Source organism: Equus przewalskii, chromosome 6 (assembly GCF_037783145.1).
Source record: "Equus przewalskii isolate Varuska chromosome 6, EquPr2, whole genome shotgun sequence".
NCBI lineage: Eukaryota > Metazoa > Chordata > Mammalia > Perissodactyla > Equidae > Equus > Equus przewalskii.
In genome coordinates, this window is record NC_091836.1 from 82894977 (window position 1) to 82912571 (window position 17595).

The 17595-nt window shown below is 41.0% G+C and overlaps 1 protein-coding gene and 1 long non-coding RNA gene across 2 annotated transcripts in view; one reads left to right on the forward strand and one right to left on the reverse strand.

Annotated features, from left to right (window-relative positions):
- The window catches only part of SPON1 (spondin 1), a 245183-nt gene that overhangs the window by 50795 nt on the left and 176793 nt on the right, over positions 1–17595 (forward strand). The window lies entirely within an intron of this gene.
- On the reverse strand, positions 2573–7761 carry LOC139084224 (uncharacterized). The gene is made up of 4 exons (XR_011541635.1): positions 7703–7761; positions 5781–5844; positions 4866–4971; positions 2573–2688 (listed from the first exon to the last, which is right to left on the reverse strand). It is a non-coding gene; the product is annotated as an uncharacterized lncRNA (long non-coding RNA).

Sequence of the window (17595 nt, forward strand, 5' to 3'; positions counted from 1 at the left end):
GACCTATGCCACTCGTCAGCCATGCTGTGTTGGCAGCCCACATATAAAGTGGAGGAAGATTGGCACAGCTGTTAGCTCAGGGCTAATCTTCCTCAGCACACACACAAAAAAGTTTGGATTTTAAGTGCAATGGAAAGCCACTGGAATTCTTTAAGCAAGGAAGTGACATGATTTGATTTATTATTTTAAACATGCACTCTGGCTTCTGCAGAAGTTTGGATTGTAGGGGTTAAGTATGGAAGCAGAGAGATAAGTTAGAAGGTTGCTGCGGTGCTTGTGGAGTTTGGGATTCTAGGATGCTGGAGAGAAATACTGTGGAGGTAAAACTGACAGGCAGTTGGAGGTGAGGCTTAAATAAGATAACATAATAAAGTTTCAAGGATGTAGTAGACATTTAACAAACACAAGTTCCCTTCTTCCTTTGTGCTACAACTACATCAAGAAAACGACGCTTTTCTCTGGAAGTGGATATAGGGGGATGATGAGTTAATAACCACATTTTCCAAGCTGCGTATTCTCTCTTTGGAATAAGAGCTGACGGCCAGTTCTTGCTGACCACAGCCTGCCTACTGGGAAAACCTGCCAAAGGAGGGAGAAAGTAAAGAGAGGCATGAATGAGGGAAGAGAGATATGAAGACTAGAAGGAGCAATTCAGGGGCCTCCTGACAAATATGAAGGTGTTGCTATGTACAGAAGGCGCCGGCTAATAGCTGGATTTGTATCCTTAGAAGTGACAATATAGATGTGTTAGCGCAATCTGCTGTGATTAGAACTGGAAGGAATCCTCTGGAGGCCAGCTCATCCAACTTCCTCATTTTAGGAAACAGATCCTGAGAGAAGTGACTTGTGCAAAGCCACATGTATAATGGCAGAGGCAGGTTTCATAGCAAGATACAGTGGGAAAGACTGATGTTCAAAGTAAGAGAGACCAGGTGCAGTCATTGATTCAGCAAACATGTGCCGAGCTCCCGTCCTGTCTTCAACCGGACTCTAGGCACTGGGAACAAAGGGTGAGATAAAGCAGACAAGGTCCCTGTTCCTGTGGAGCCTACACTCCAGTCCCTCCTCTTATGGCAACTCTGCCCCCACAGGCCAGCTATTTTGCCTCCATGGATCAGTTTCCTGTTCTCTAAAAAGAGAGCAATAGGGGCCGGCCCGATGGCATAGTGGTTAAGGTAACGCACTCTGCTTCAGCGGCCTGGGGTTCGGGTTCCCGGTGTGGACCTACGCACCACTCATCAAGCCATGCTGTGGCAGGCATCCCATATATAAAATAGGAAGATGGGCACAGATATTAGCTCAAGGCCACTCTTCCTCAGCAAAAAGAAGAGGATTGGTGGCAGATGTTAGCTCGGGGCTAATCTTCCTCAAAAAAAATAAAAGAGAGAGAGCAATAACACTTCTTTAATTTTATTCAATTCATTTATTCATTCCACAAAGATTAATTAAATTTGTGTGATGTGCCAGACCCAGTGCTAGGTGCTGGTCACACAAAAGTAAGCAAGGTAGATCCAGCCCCTGCAGTCAGATACGACAGACTAGACTCAAGATGCTCGTCATCCTAAATGTCCATCTAAATCACCCAGGGCCTTTAAAAAAGCTCTGCCACCCCGGCCTCACTCTGAGAGCTTCTGATTCAACTGATCTGCCTGGCATCATTATTTCCACAAAGTTCCCAGGTGGTTCCAAGGCTCACGTTCACGGAAGCGATGGAGCTCTGGAGAGGAGCAGATAAAGGACTAGGTGGGCATAGAGTGCAGCACATCTGGCTCAGGCTCTGGGGTTTTCAGGAAGGCTTCCTGGAGGAAGTGACACGTAAAGTGAGATCATGAGTAGAAACTAGTCTGGCAACAGGAGAGGGAACAGTGTCTGGGAAGACGGAGGGTTGAGGGAGTAACAAATAGACACACTTAACACAGTCCATGGCCAATGATGAGCACTTCCTATGCCTGTTTCTCTCTCTGTGTTCTTCCTGACCCCTCTCGCCTCTCATCAGTGTTCTTTCTCCCACAATACACTGTGTTGACAGGACAACAGCGGATTCCCTGCTTCTAATAATTATCTGGAAGAGCTTCTTCCTGTCATCCATCAGCCGGTGAACCGCTCACATCTCCTGCTCCTCAGCAAGGCGTGAGCCAGGCTCTCAGCTCCCTCCCCACGGAGCCCAGCTCAGTGCCGCCTCCGCATGACTTGATGTTGTCTCCCCCAACCCTCCACCCTTGGGCTCATGGAGACCAAATGCATTCTCCTCAGACAGTTGATTTGTTTTGGAGGCTCTTAGTACCCCCAAGGCTGGGAACCACATTGGATGTGTTTGACAAATAGCCACTGAGAATTGCCATAAATCCACTTCTTTAAGAGACATTCTTAGTGTTAAAATACAGTTAGATCAAAGTTTGGCATTTCCCCAGGGAGCAGAGACATTCACAGACATGTACCATATTCAGTAAGATTTAAGTCCATGCGTGATGTCTGCTGTGTGAGGAGAAATCTGACATGCTTTTATAGCCTGGAGAATGAAGACATTCAAGGACCTGTTTAAGCCCCTTCTGAAATAACCCTCAGCAGAACCTTACCTCATTCTCAAGGCGAGGGGTCGGGGAGAGGAGCAGAGTGTTGACCCTGTGCTGATGTCTGCTGACATAAGCAGAGTCCAAGCAAGCATCGTGGGTAAGGAGGAAACTGGGGCTTTGGGGAGAAAAACCAGAAAAATGCCAGAAATGTCACTGTCCTATGCTTGGGAGGGGAAGAGTCAGAGAGTCCCTCTCTTCTATTTATAAACTTCTAAATGCAATGTTTAGAATAAAATGGATGTTAGGATTTTTCCTGCCTATGAGGTGGCCCCATCCTTTCCCTCCTGCCCCCTCCCCACTTTTCCTTGTTTGGGCCACTTTGACATATGGGTGAGACCAGAAACAAAGGTTGTCCGCTCATCCAGGCAGCCATCTGTCCACACTTGCCAGTGAATGGAATTTGCCAAGAACTCCCACTCCAGGGCTCCAGGGAGAGGCAAGCTGATAAGCTTGTGCCTCTGATAAATCCGACAGCCTGGGATGATCTGGCAGGGTGGGGAGGCTGAATCCATGGGAAACTGTGTCCCTGATGGAGACAGGGCTGGATCCCTCTCGCCTGGAGGTGCTGACACTGTAAGAATGGAGGAATGAGGAGGAAGGGATGGGGGTGGAGGACCAACTCAGATGTTTAAAAAGCCAGAGCTGCAAATAAAATCTGGCTAGGATCAGTTTTTTCTGCATCTGACCTTACTAGAATCCTCTTTCCAAAAATCTAAGCCTTCTCTGGGCACACAGGGTCTTGCTGGAGGCTGGTGATGTGGTGGAAAGGCCACTGGTTTGGAGCCAGACTGCCGGGTGTGAGTTCACTATGAGCCTGGCAATTCTGATTAAGTGACGCCATTTCTCAGAGCCTCATTTTCTTCTGTGAGATGGAAAACATAGTCCCGTCTCAGGATTGCTATGGACTTTAACTGAGCCAACATAGTTAATGCTTATAAACCCCAGCCCAGTGACTGGGACACGGAGGGTCCTCAGCCAACAGAGTTTTCGCTCCCAATCTTGTCCTTTGCTAAATGAAATCAAACCATTGAAAGCCCCATTAGTGTACAAGAGACATTCGTTTGTCCATCCCAGAAGGTGTTGGCACAATATAAAAAGGATTCCTGAACAACTTCAGGCAAAGCAGGATAAAGAGACACACATTCTGCTGAGCTGATCATAAATCTGAATGAAATAATTATGTAAAGTATTTGAGAGCAATTCAGTGAGAAGATGCCTCATCTGCCTTGATGGGCTTTTCAATTACTCATTTTTAGTACTGCATTATACCATTCTCTGGCAATAATTATTAAGCATTTCAACTGTATTGCAATATAAAACTTAAAAGGCTGATTTATTTCCTAGGCGTTATACTACCTAGTATAACGTTCCCCGATTATGTGGTTCTATTTGTTTAAACCTATTTATCACAGTGATTTTCTAGCATTGAGTGGAAACTGACACCAGATCCCCAAGTGGAAGATGAGGGGACAGTGATTTGGGGACAATGATTTAGGTCCAATGGTCACAAGCGCCAGCTTTGGGGTCATGAGGGATATGAGCCCAGAGTCCCTACTTCCTAGTCCCAGTTTCTGAGCCTGTAACATGGAGATAATTCCTACTTCACAGGATTATTGGGATGATTATGTGAAATGATGGCTATGAAGTGTTAGCAAGAGCACAGGATGTGGACTCCATAAATATGAGATATCATGGCTATGACTATGCATTCTGGGATGCCCTGCATTTCCCAGTTATTCACACTTGTGCATCAATCACCTACAAGGCTCTGGGCACTAAGGGTGCTGTCAGGGCCCATTCTCTCATTGTCACTTTAAGAACTCAAAGAAACTGTTCCAGACATCTTGCCAGTTCCTGTATATTGCGCATCTTCTGTCATCAGTACAACATAGCCATTTTGCATAAAGACACTGAGGCACAGAGAGGATAGTTACTTTTTTCAAGGTCACTCAGTGACTAAGACAGAAATCGAACCCAGGTCTGCCTGGTTCCAAAGAGCACGCATCATATTCTCTTCACTACCTCCTGCTGCCTCTCAGGATCCCAGGAGGCATGTGTCACTTGGTTTGAAGGAGAAATTCCTTCTCTTCCTGGTTCTTCTCAAGAATATATCATTTCTCTTACTGAGGATTACCTACCCATAGTAAGTGACCAATTTCCCCAAAGTCCATCTCTACCTTTCTTAGCATCCCCCAATCCTCATGTGGAAGATAAGGTGCTTTTTTTATTCTAACCAAGGGCTACAGTGTGGGTAGAGTGATCAGGCAATGACCCCTACACACACACACATACCTGCACGCACACCCCGGTTCCACTGGAGCCTGTCCACTGTACTCGAGGCTCTCAAGCCAAGCTGGATTTAAATGCAGGCCAGCTGGGCTGGTGCCAGGATACCAGTCTGTAAGAAGCATAAAACGTCGCTGGAAATGTAATGAGATGGAGAAAATGGTCTTTACCAGAATTATTGAACCAAGCATGACATGAGAATGATGATAATAATAAGATTTACTATTATAAATGATACACTGTGATTATAATGTATACAATGATAGCTTTGTGCCAGGAACTTCTCTAACTCCTTTCCATATATTAACTCATTTAAACCCTTCCAGCCCATTTGAGGTCAGTACTCTTATTATCCCCCTATTTTACAGATAAGAATACTCCTTCCAGAAAGGTTAAGGAATTCGCCAGTCACAAGGCAGGTAAATAGGCTGTTGGGCTCTCTCAGGCCCTTCACCATTCCTCTTGGTAGGGGGCGCTGAAGTGACAAGAGATGGTGTAGGCTGCCCTCTAGGCCTCTTAGTTGCTGGATAAGGTGTGCAAGTTCAGGGCGGGGGCTCTGAACTGCTCAGGGCAATAAAGAGGGAGCAGTGCTGAGCCAGCAGCCTTCCCTGCCTCCTCCTCCTACAGAGCACTCAGCCTCTCCTCCAGATGAATGTTGGGCAAATATTTAGAGATTATCATTTTGAAAGGAGGCCAGGTTATTAGCCTGCTCAGGGCGCGCACGTGTCCTGGTCCAGCCCTGCTCCCAATCCTGGCCTGCTGTGTTTGCTCTCAATATGTGAAATAACCCATAGAGCATGGAGGATTAATCTGCTTTTCAGGGAGGAACACAATCCATTAGCTCTTAGGACTTGACCTCCGTGGACTGGAGGCCATATGCCCAGAGCGAGTTGTCAGAGGGGCCGCCTACTGCTCATGTACCTCTGCGCTGCTCCTCCTCCAGGTTCCCACGTGCTTCTCAGGTCTGGGAGGTGGAGGCACAGCCCTGGGGAAGAGGAAATAAAGCAGAAAGGGTAAAAAAGATGACTAAAATGAAAATAAGAATCTATTTTGGCAGAGTTGCTAGCAAAGAAAGGGATGCTAGTAACTTTGGCGAGAGGATATAGGGTTTGGGAGGTGAGGGTCTTTGTAGGGAAAGAGGACAAGATTTAGGCCTAAATCTCTACAGCCTAGAAGAGGGACCAGTGTCAAAAGCTACACCGGATAATCAAGCCAATGCAGACATTCTAATGATGTTTCTGATGTGTTTAGAAAAACCTGGGAAAATGTGGAGGCTCCTAGGACTAACGGAAAAAAACAAGACACGATGTTATACACACAATATGAACACAATTGTCTATAAATTTCCAAGTACAAATACAGAAAAGTCCAGAAGGAAAAGGACAAACCAAAACTATTGAAACAGTGGGGGATTTTTTTCCCTTTACTTTTCTGTCCTTGTAAACTTTTCTATAATGAACTTACTCCTTAGAGCAATAAAGGCAAAACCTTCATTTAATTTCTAAAAATCTGCATTGAAAGCTCTTTCATAAAAGACAAATCAGCTGTTTTTCCTTCCATGACTTTCAGACTGAGGAAATACACATGGGAAACTAGAAAGAGGAGATGTAATGACTGGGATTATTTTCTTTGGATTCTCTCTCAGATATTTACTGAAGTGGTTCAAAATCCCTTCCTGGACAGATCCAGCAATAATAACCTACGTTAATTCCACTCCTGGGAAAAATTAAAGATGTGAAATTTAGCCATAAGAGATGATCATTATAGCCCAAGATTGTAAACAACAAAATGTTCAACGCTCTGAGGCTCATTAAGTAAAATGTGAACTGTTCATACTATGGGCCATTATACAGTCGCAGAAAATTTTATTGAGATATATATTGAGTAGAAAAGAAAGTTGTTCATAATGTGTTGTTGAGTAAAAAGCAGCTTACAAGACAGTAAGTATAGAATAATCCTAAATTTTACAATATATATGCATATATGTGTGTGTAGGTATGTATGATCTGAAAAGAAATATATCAAAAGGTTGATAATAACTATCTTGCGGGTAGTAGAATTATGAGTAATGTTTGCTTTGTAATTTTTGCTTCTCCATGTTTTCTGATTTTCTACAGTGAACAAGTATCTCTTGTGTAGTAACAATACAAAGTGTATTCCTGCTTTTCCTTTTCAGGGTGTCTTCCTCCTATGTTAATACAATCAGCGTAAGGTGTTGGGGGAACGCTTCCCTCTAGCCACAATACACTGAGGACCCATTATGGGTGCTGAATGTTTTGTAAATGTCATCTCATTTTTTCCTTTTGTCAACCAAGCAAGAGGGGTATTATTATCCTCCTTTTTCAGGTGGGAAAAGAGACTCATAGAGGTCAAGTGACTTAGCCAAAGTCATCCAACTGGAAAGTGGCAGAGCCAAGATTTAATACAAATCTACCTGACTCAAACATTCATGCACTTTCCATTCCACCACACAACATCTCACAAACCTCCAGAGAAGAAACATTTTTGAGATGATGCTGTAGGACATATCTTCCTTCATTCTCCACTCCAGTCCCTAACTGTCAGTGTCCCCTACACTCTCTGATGCAACAATCCATATTTAGATATACCAATGTTCTCTCCTTCAGACTCAATTATCCTACTACCAAGACCAATAAGGACCTGAGGACAGTCTGCTCAAGCAACCACTGTCCCCAGTTGAGGGTTATCACCTCACTATCCCTGTTAGCCATCCTTGGTCATGGTACCTTTGCATTGACCACTGAGGTCTTGAGTTGATCTCTTACTCTCATCCCCCCAGCAGAAGTCCCTCCTTATCCTAAAGCCTAAGTTTCCAAACCTACCCTCTCTGGCCAACTCTACTCCTATACCATGCTCATGGGACTGGAATCCTGTTGTGGATGCCATTCCAAGTTCCTATTCCAATTCTCTCACTTATCCTTGGTTCTCATGTAGGAACTGGAGCCCTAACCCTGACCGCTAGCCCTGATCTCTATGTCTGGGGCTCTGCTTCCTGAAGACAAATGTCCAAGATGACACCTACTTGGACTTCTAGATAGTATTCTCCTAGATGTCCCATTGCCATGGTCCACCCACTTGTTAGAATGCTTGTGACTTAATCTGGGATCTTGATGCTGCTTAGGTTTATCTCTTGAAGCTTAAGTCTGTTGGACCAAAAAGGGTGAGGTAACATATCAGGAGAGAGAATCCAGATGAGAGTTGAGGACAGGAGCCAAGAGCCAAAACTAGATTTAAGAAAGAAGTATTGTGTATTCAAGTCTGAAAAGAAAGTGAGGCCATAATGCAATGAGGGAAGAGTAAACACCCTAAGGTCATGCTGTAGATTTCAAAATGGGTATGGGGTGATTCAGGGCTAAGATTGTGATCAAAAGTTTTGGAAGCCCTTAAGGTCATGCTGATGAGGTAGCTTAGAAAGTTCCCAGTATTTGAAAAGGTCTATTCATGACCAGACACCCAACCAGATGCCTTAACCATAGCTTGCCAAGCATTCTGGAAATGAAACTTTGTCCACCCATCTAAACCTGGGTCTACCTTACCTGGCTATCTCCTCTGGCTAGATGGGGACCAGTCACAGGTCCCTTAATCTCTCTCTTTTGCAGGGAGTCAAGCAGACTGCCTTACCAGCAAATCTCTTCCAAGTGACTTTAAACTTAAACATAACCTGAGAAAATTTATGCTGACCTATAATTTTAAAAAAGGATATGTTAGCCGTGGAATGTTGTAATGAGGCTCTTAAAAATTTAGAAACCTCTTCATTTAAAATAATATATCATCACTATAGAAACTTTAGAAAATACAAAAAGCACAGAAAGAAAATAAAAATCATGCATAATACTACCATCAGACACAACCACCCATTGTAAAATATTTTAATTTTCAGTCTTAGGTACTCAGAAAAGAAACCACAGATTGAAATAAATGATGAAAGCTTCTTAAGTGATCTTCATTCAGTTGGTGGCTAACATGGTAGTCTATTCTAGACCATGACAAATGTGGACATGTCTGGGAGTTGGGGAAAGGTACAAGAGCAGGTTATGGTAGGCCCAAAGCTTGTCCGAAGGAGCTGATGTTTTCTGAAAAGCAAACAACTCCGGGAGCATTCTCTGAATCAGAGGAAACAACCCCTTCTGTTCAAGGCTTAATTACCATCTGGCAACTGAGGTTGTGGATAAACAACCATATTTACCTGAGGTGGCTTCTATGGCTTGGAAAACATTCTTCTTTGTTTCAGTTCTGGGCCAAGAGTCTTAGTCTTGTCCCCTACTGGGATCTTTGCCAGAGGCAACTGGAAAAGGTACAGGCTTTGGCTTTAGACAATCCTGGGTCAGAATGGGTCACTCTGAGCTTCATTTCCTCATCTGTGAAATTGAAATAACTATTCTCATCAAGGATTCAATGATGTGACAGTTAAGTACCTAGCACATCATAGGTGTTAATTAAATACTCGTTCCCTTTGGTTTTCCCAATGTAATCACCCAGAACCCTCCCAAGGATTATAAAGATTTAGGATTAAAAGTACCCATAAAAGTTCTGTGACCTCCAGTAAAGAGGGTCTTCACTGGAGGCCAAGTGCACAAGTCCAAGAAAATCACATTGTTTGGAAATCCATCCTCACACCAACAAAGTTGCAGAAGGGAGTCTAAATTCCTTTGAGGAAATTATGAAGCAAAAGGACTCTTTACATTTACCAAGTACTTGTGTGTATATTGGAATCAGGTAGTTAGTTGTTGGGGGTTGGTCCAGTGTATATGGTTCCATGGGACTAAGCTTGGCTAGAGAGAAACTTCTTACCTAACATAAGGGGATAACATTATTAGGAGGGACTGTGGAATACAGGAAAAAGTTGAGGCATTAGAGCCAGATGGGGCTGAGATCAAACCCTGGCTCCATCACTGTGGGACTTGGCCAGGTTAATTAACCTATCTGCGTCATGGAAGTTTCCTCAAGGATAGGCTTAATAATGCTTATTTTTCAGTGTTTGAGGGGAATGGAAGCAATATATGTAAAGTCCTTGACCAATAGAAAGTGCTGAAAAATGCTAGCTAGTATTATTATCCAGGCTATTAAGGACCATCTAGAAAAACAAAGTCCAAAGTCAGAAGGAAGTTCAGGGAGTTGTCTAATTAAAGGAGCAAAGGCAGATATTGCAGCCAAGACACAGAGCCAGGAATCTCACAACCAAAGGGAGGAGGAAGGGATAGTTAGTCCTTCAGTGCACACCTCTGTATCAGGCACTGTGCTAAGTGCTGAGGAAACAATGAGAAAAAAACAAGAGACTAGAGTCTGCCCTCATGTTGTTTACAGATTATTAGAGAACTAGACATTAATCAAGGACCCAAAGAAATGCTTGTAAAATTAAAAGAGAGATAAAGTATCTGAAAGGAGAGGGATGGGATTATGAGAACACATAAAGGAGGAAATTGCCATAGTGAGAGAAGACAGGGAAGGCTTCTCAATGAAAAGGATGAGTGAGCTGAGGTGAAGTAAAGAAAGGGAGGGAGAGAGGGAAGAAGGGAGAGTGGGAGGGAGGGAAGGAGAAGGAAGAAAGGGAGGGAAGGAGGAACTAGCAATTGACCAGCCTTTGGCAGGAGAAAATACAAGACCAGTGGACCAAGTATGGAAAGCAAAGAGGGAGATGGCACAATATGAGGGTAGAGAGGTAGAAAAGCAGGAACTCAACTCTGTTAAGGATTTTAGTCTAGATTCTAGAAGCAATAAAAAGCTGTTGAATTGTTGTAAGGTAGGGCATATTACAACTATATTTCTGTTTTGAAAAGATCTCTCTGGCTTGCAGTATAGAGAACAAATTAGGAAGAGAAAGGCAAGAGAGGATGTACAAAGACTAGTTAGGATACTTTTATGTTAGGTCAGATTAAAAATGATGTAGCTTAGTCTAGGGTAGTAGTAGGGGTGGTAGTAGGAATTCAAGAGATATTAGGAAGGTAAAATGAAAAGCATTTGATATGAAGGGTGAGAGAGGGAAGAGCCAAGGATGACATCAAGTGTTTCTGGCTTGCACAATTGGAGGAGGACCAGGTGAGAGGGAAGATAGTTAAGTTAGTTGTTGACAAGGTGGATTTGAAGTGTTTTTGATCCAAGAGGAAATGCAAGTAGAAGATAGAAGCTCAGGGAAGCGGCCAACACTGGAAATATAAACTTGTGAATCATCCACACATAGGTAGTAATTAAAGCCATGAACTGAATGAGATCAACTACAGAAAGAGAATAAAGTCAGAACAGAACAGGGCTTAAGACTGAGCCTTGAGCAATTTCAAATTTAAAGGCCATTAAAGGAGGATGAGTAGCCACAGAAAGTAGAGAAAGAGCAGACAGGAAAGTCAAGGTGGGGCAAGGGCAGGAGGGAGCTATGGCACAGAAGCCAAGGGAGGAAGGTGCTTCAAGAAGGACTATATATTAGCATCGCAGAAGCCACTGATGGCCTTAGCTAGATTTGTTTTGGTAGTGCGATGTTCCCGAAAACACCTGGGATTGGGTTGAGAATGAGTGGGAAGTGAAAACAGTAAGTATAGCCAATTCCTTCAAGTAACTTGTGATGGAGCGAAGAGCGATAACATCAAAACCAGAGGCGGATGAAGAGTTAACTGAAGGTCTCTTAATTTTTAGGTGGGAGAGACTCAAATGTGCTTAAAAGGCTAATGGGAATGATTCAGTTGGGGTAAAAGTTGAATCTGGAGGAGAGAAAAGTGGTAATTGTTAGAGTCAGGAAGACAGGATGGACCAAAGCAGAGATGAAAGAGAAGTAAGTCTCCTCTGTTATAACAGGAGTGAAGGAGGACAAGGTGGATGCAGATGGGAAAATGAGAGACTTTATATCTGATGACTTCTGTTTTTTCTATAAAGTAAGAGACAAGGTAAAAAAGAAAACAAGAATGGAAGAGGAGAGATAAAGGTTGGAGGTTTGGGGAGATTGGAGAAGATTTGAAATCATCATTGTTGAGAGTGGGAAAGTAACAGTTTACAAGATACGTACAGCAGTGTAGCGGGGCAGACTTGAGGCTAGGAGTCAGTTAACATAGGAGACAATTGGCCTTACCATGGGGCTTTGTCCAGCAGCACTGAGTCACAGAGGTGTGAGAATTTTATCTAGGTTTGGGATTTTATCACATCAGGAAGATAAAATGACAACGGTAAGGGAGTTTTTAGAGAATTTATACCATATATGAAAAGATAAAGATCCACAAATAGATAATACAAAATTGACAAAGAAGAGCAAGAGAGAGGAACTGGCCCTTCCAGATATTAAAATATATTACAATGCCATTGGGGGTGGGGGGGAGGGGATAGATTAGAAAGCCCAGAAGCAACATGAGTGTTTGAGAACCTGGTATATGACTGGTTGAACATATGCCCCATTTGCCTGGGAAAGTCCCACTTTTGCCTGTTGTCCAAGAACAATTGTTAATAACAGCCTTTTTCATCCTTGTTTGGACAATAAATTACATTGTCACTCTATATATGAGAAAGGTGGCATCACAAAAAAAGTGAGAGAAAGATGGATTAAGTAGTGTTAAAAGTAGCTTACGGTATGGACTTTCGGTGTCCCATCCCACATATAAGGAGCTTGGAAGTGGCCACTCCATTCTAACAGCAAGTAAAAAGCCAAGCAAACTGAAAACTCAACAGCTCTTCTTAGATCCCTCAGAGAAGTGAGGTCGCAGGGCAAACCACTGACCCCAAAATTGGAGAGACAGACAAGAGGATCTAGAGAATCACAACTTATCAGAGCAGAAAACTCCACATGCCAGAGTAGGAAAACCCAAACTGTAATTGATGGATTTCTGGAGGCTCAGTGTGGACCACTCTGAGAGTAAGAAACTCCAGGGGCACCCAGTAATTGGATTGGGGGCAGGAGGGGCAAAACTTTTGTGAGTTTTACATCCAGGAGCCCTACCAGGTCCTTGCAGTGAATATCTGAGAAAAATCCCCTTGTGCTTCTGGCACGGGGAGGAGAAAAGAAACTATTTTTAAATACACCAGAGCATTCTGTTCTTCATAACCAGGACTGCCCTCAAGAGAAACTATTCTACCAGAGCCTAACTGCTGGGGTTTTATCAGAGCCTAATCCATGTTGGGAAAAGGGTATATCCAACTTGAGGCTCCTCTAGCCTTCCATGTAGGGGAAGGAAAATACATGACTCGAGTCCCCTCCAACCATTTAGTCCTACCTAAAGGGGGAAAGAAACTGAGAAGCACATGTGAAGTTCACAGTCCAGGGGCAAAAGTCACCAAAAGACTGAGACCTAATCATAGGACTACAGAACACTTCCCCTGCCCCACATCTGACCACTACATTGCTAAAGGCCTATTTACCTCAATTCCTTTTACCCAGAACATCATGAAATTGGTGTTGGAATTATCAGACCAGGAATTTAAAACAACAATGATTATTATGCTAAGGACTCTAACAGATAAAGTAAACAGCATGCAAAAACAGATGGGCAATGTAAGCAGAGAAATGGAAATCCTAAGAAAAAACAAAAATAAATGCTAGAGATAAAAAACCTTGTGACAGAAATGAGAATGCCTTTGATGCGCTTATTAATAGGCTGGACATAGCTGAGGAAACTCTGAGCTTGAGGATGTGTCAATAGAAACCTCTAATGCTGAAAAGCAAAGAGAACAAAGACTGAAAAAAACAGAATAGAATATCCAATGACTATGGGACAACTACAAAAGGTGTAACATATACAGAATGGGAATACTAGGAGAAGAAAGAGAGAAAGGAACAGAAGAGATATTTGAAACAATATGACTGAAAATTTTCCCAAATTAATATCAGACACCAAATCACAGATCCAGGAAACTTAGAGAACAAGAAGGATAAATGCCAAAAAACTACACATAAGCGTATCATATAAATGACAGAAAATCCAAGAGAAAGAGAAAATCCTGAAAGAGGCCAGAAGAAAAAAAAGCTTACCTATAGAAGAGTAAAGATAAGAATTATATCCAATTTTTCCTCAGAAACCATGAAAACAAGAAGAGAGTAGAGAGAAATATTTAATGTGTTGAGAGAAAAAAACCTGCCAACTTAGAATTCTGTACCCTGAGAAATTCCTCTTCAAAAGTGAAGGAGAAATAAAGACTTTCTCAGACTACCCAAAATTGAGGGAATCTATTGCCGGTAGACTTGTCTTGCAAGAAATGTTTACAAAATTCTTTAGAGAGAAGCAAAATAATATAGGTCAGAAACTTGGATCTTCATCAATAAAGGAAGAGCATCAAAGAAGGAATAATGGAAGATAAAATAAAAAATTTTTATTTTTCTTATTCTTAATTGATCTAACAGATAACAGTTTGTTCAAAATAATAATAGCAACAATGTATTCGATTATATATGTTTATGTCTCTATATATGCTTATGTATGAGTAAAATGAATGACTGCAATGATGCAAGGGACAGGAGGAAGGAATTAGGAATATTTTGCTATTATAAGGTACTTGCACTATCTGTGAAGCAGTATAGTGTTATTTGAAAGTAGACTTGTATTAGTTGTAAACGTATATTGCAAACTCTAGGACAACCACTAAAAAAAGCCCAAAAAAAAGTGTGATTGATATGCTAAGAAAGAAGAGAAAATGGAATCATATAAAATACTCAAAACCAAAAATTCGTAAGTGTGGAAGACAAAAATAGGAACAAAGAACAACGGCAACAAATAGAAAACAATAACAATTATGATAGATATTAGTCCAACTATGTCAATAATCACCTTAAACATCAATGGTCTAAAAGACAGATTGTCAGAGTGAATCAAAAACAAGATGCCTATGTGTTGTCTACAAGAAACCTATTTTGTATATAAAGACACATATAAATTAAAAGCAGAATAGTAAAGATATACAATGCTAACCCTAATCATAAGAAAGCAGGAATAGCTATACTAATTTCAGACAGAGAAGAGCTCAGAGCAAGGAAAGTCATCAGAAATAAAGAGGGGCATTACATGATGATGGAGGAGTCAATACTCCAAGAAGATGTAACAATCCTTAATATGTATGCACCTAACAACAAGTGTCAAAATATGTGAGGTAAAACTGATGGAACTGCAAGGAGAAATAGCTGAATCCACTATCATAGTTGGAGACTTCCACACCCCTCTATCAAAAATGGCAGATAATCAGTAAGGATGTAATTGAACTCAACAGCAGCATCAGTCAACTGGATATAATTGACAGCAATAGGCTACTTCAACCAACAGCAGATTAGACATTCTTCTCAAGCTCACATGGAACATACACCAAGACAGACCACACCCTGGGCCACAAAACACACCTTAACAAATTTAAAAGAATAGAAATCATACAATGGCTGCTCTCAGACCACAATGGAATTAAACTAGAAATCAATAATGAAAGATAGCTGGAAAATACCCAAATACTTGGAGACTAAACATTTTTAATTAACGCATGGGTCAAGCAAGAGATTTCAAAATAAATTTAAAAATATTTGAACTAAATGAAAATGAAACTACAACATCAAAATTTGTGGGATGCAGTGAAAGCAGTGCTTAAGGGAAATGTAGAATATTGAATGTATATGTTAGAAAGGAAGAAAGATCTAAAATCAATAATGTAAGCTTCCATCTTAGGAAACTAGAAAAAGAAAAGCAAATTACATCTGAAGTAAGCAGAAGAAAAGAAATAATAAAAACGAGAGCAGAAATCAATGAAATTGGAACAAGAAATCAATAGAGAAAATGAACAAAACCAAAAGATGGCTCTTTGAAAAGATCAATAAAGTTGATAAGCCCCCAGCCAGGCTTACTAAGAAAAAAAGAGAAGACACAAATTGTTAATGTCAGAAATGAAAGAAGGGACATCACTATAGATCCCATGGACACTAATGGAATAATAAAGGAATATTATGAACAACTCTGTGCCCACAAATTTGATAACCTATATGAAATGGATCAATTCCTTGGAAAACATAATCTGCCAAAACTCATACTAGAAGAAATAGACAATATGAATAGGCTTATATCTATTAAAGAATTGAATCAATGCTTAACAACCTTCCAAAACAGAAAGCACCAAACCTAGATGGGTTCCGTAGTGAATTCTACCAAACATTTAAGGAAGAAATTATACCAGTTCTCTACTTCCTAACTCATTCTGTGAGGCCTGCATCACCCTAAGCCCAACACCGGACATACTGAAAAAAAAGAAAACTGCAGACCCCATCTCTCATGAACATAGAAGCAAAAGTCCTCAAGAAAATATTAGCAAATCAAATCCAACAATGTGTAAAAAGAATACACACCATAGCCAAATGAGATTTATGCCAGGTATGCAAAGCTGGTTCAACATTTGAAAATCGATTAATGTAATCCATCACATCAACAGACTAAAAAGAAAACTCACACAATCATATCAACAGATGCAGAAAAATAATTTGACAAAATCCAACATCCATTCATGATGGAAACTCTCAGCAAACTAGGAATAGAGAGGAATGTCCTCAATTTAATAAAGAGCATCTACAAAAAAACCTACACCTAACATCATACTTACTGGTAAGAAACTTGAAGCTTTGCTGCTAAGATAAAGAACAAGGCAAGGATGTCCCATCTCATCACTGCTTTTCAACATCATACTGGAAATCCTAACCAATGCAATAAGACAAGAAAAGGAAATAAATGGTATACAGATTGGGAAGGAAGAAATAAAACTGTCTTTGTTCACAGATGACATGATTGTCTACATAGGAAAATCTGAAAGAATCAACGAAAAACCTCCTAGAACTAATAAATGATTATAACAAAAGAATAATGGTTGCCAGGAGTTGGAGAGAGGAAAGGATGAATAGGCAGAATACAGAGGATTTTTAAGGCAGTGAAACTATTCAGTACAATACTACAATACTACAATGGAGGATACATGTCATTATACATTTGTCCAAACCCATAGAATATACAACACCTAGAATGAACCCTAATGTAAACTGTGGACTTTGGGTGATAATGATGTGTCAGCGTAGGTTCATCAATTTTAACAAATGTACCACTCTGGTGCCAAATGTTGACAATGGGGAAGGTTGTTCATGTGTGGGACAGGGAGCATATGGGAACTCTCTGTATTTTCTGCTGAATTTTGCTGTGAACCTAAAAGTTCTCTTAAAAACTTGTTTATTATTTTTTTTTTAAAAAGTAGCTCATAGCATGGAGAAAATAGAGTTGGAGCTCTACTTCATCATATTAAACAATAAACTCGAAATGGATTGAAGACCTAAATGTGAAAGGTAAAATTATAAAGGCAATGGGAAAAAATATTGGAGAATAACTTTGGGATCTCAGTTTTTTAGGCAAGACCACAAAAGTGCAAGCCGTAGGAGAGAGACTGATGAATTTGACTGGATGAAAGTTATTTCTGTTAAATGAAGAATTCCAGAGATAAGATGAACCTCTGGGTAACAAAGATATTGTAAATGATGAGGGATTTATATCTAGAAATTCCTGCAAATCAATAATAAAAGGACAAGAAAATCCACTGTCAAAGAGTCTAAGTAGGCACTTCACAGAAGGAGAAACCTGATAAATACATGAAGAGTTGCTCAAATTTGCTAGTATTAAATTAAAACAAGACACTACTTTACATCCATCAGATTGGAAACAATTAGAAAGTCCAGTAATCACAAGTACTGGTAAAGATACGGGGAAATGGGAACATTTGTGCAGAGCTGGTAGAATAAAAA